Genomic DNA, 1,745 nt, shown 5'->3' with positions numbered 1-1,745 from the left:
ACAGAGACAGAGACAGAGAGAACAGACTGCCTGGGTTTACTGCCAGAGGTTCTCAACCTCTGGATTTTGATCCTTTTAGGGGTCACATCAAATTTCATGCATATCATATATTTATATTAAGAGTCAGGACAATTACAAAGTAGCAACATGATAATTTTATAGTTGGGGTCACCAAAACATGAAGAACTATTTTAAAGGGTCACAACATTAGGAGGGTTGAGAACCACTGATCTAGCTGTACCCAGAAACAACATTGTAACTTTACATCAGTTATTTAACTTATCATGCCTCAGTTTCCTTCACTACATCATAGGGAAAATGATACAAACATTACTGCTGTTGCATACTACTGTAAGACTTGGAATAGGAAGAGGCCAATGTCAGGTACTGGAACACAGTAGATCATTGATTCTCAGTCCTTTAGGGACCATATCAGATATCCGAAGATTGGATATTTACACTATGATTCAGAACAGTATCAAAATTCTAGTTATGGAGTAGCAATGAAATAATTTTATGGTTGGAGATCACTACACATGAACTGTATTAAAGGGTCCCAGCATCAAGAAGGCTGAGAACCACTGCAGTATGTTCATATCTGACCTCAACTGTTTCATACTTCTCCTCTGAGTAGACTAAATCTTCTGAGAACAGTGTTCATGTTCTTCTGTGCCCCTGCAGACACAGAGGTAGATATTATTAAAATAAAAAGAGATTGAGGGTTGCATCAACTACCTCACTTTGGTATTAAAATTCAATAACATGTCGAGAATCCAAAATCAAAAGTACATGGGTCCTCTTGTTTTCCAAATTTATGTGAATCTATAATATTTCAGAATTAAAACTGAAGTACAAAAACTAGATATGCATGTGGGAGGACTCCAGTTAGGTAAGGCATAAGAATTTTACAAGAAGAGAGTCCAGAAAAAAATGCACAAGAAGGAATGTGTTGGCTCATATTGCTGAGATGGATTGGAGTGGGATGTAGAATTAAAGAGAACTGTAGCAAACAAGAACCTCAGAGCTCATGTATATAGGCTCATCCACAACTTTAAGTATCCTCCCCTTCCTCCTCTTCTGCTCCTCCCCTTATCATTCCCTCCTCCTCCTCCTCCTCCTCCTCCTCCTCCTCCAGCACGCATCCAATTCTCTCTGTACATTCTTGGGGTCAGGTCCACAGGTCATGTTTGTGAATGGTCAGGATGCTCCTTATATCTCCAGGCAAGCACCTGTTTTCCTAAAAGGTCATAAGCTTACCCCTGCAGCCAGACATCTGACAGCTTTGTCACACAAGTCAAACTACCTGTGCATTATAATAGTTGACAATATTTAAGTGGAAATATGTTTGAGATTCTTTCCAGTACCAGTAAGAGTTCATGAAAGAGGCTAACCCAAGAATGGCTTTCCATGAACTCTAAGCATGCTAATACCTCCCAGTCCTTGTAAAGGCATTGAGAAAATGGTTCATAACAGTGAAAGGCAAATACAGATACTACAAAAAGTTCCTGAAAAAAAGAACAAGGGACAACTCCTGATTGAAGCCACATACTATTTAGGAAGCAAAGCTAGACAAGAACTTCAAGGAACTGTTCTCTCAGTTTCCAGATGTGGAGTCTCACAGTTAACTTTCTCTGACCTGAAGATAGCCTAAGTCTCAGAGTCTCCTGGCAGGGATAGGAATCTTGCCCCCAAATTCCCATGGTCCAACACCTGTACAGAAACCTGTCTGTTGAATATCAGAAACT

Source organism: Mus pahari, chromosome 4, assembly GCF_900095145.1.
Source record: "Mus pahari chromosome 4, PAHARI_EIJ_v1.1, whole genome shotgun sequence".
NCBI lineage: Eukaryota > Metazoa > Chordata > Mammalia > Rodentia > Muridae > Mus > Mus pahari.
This window is presented reverse-complemented; position numbering follows the sequence as displayed.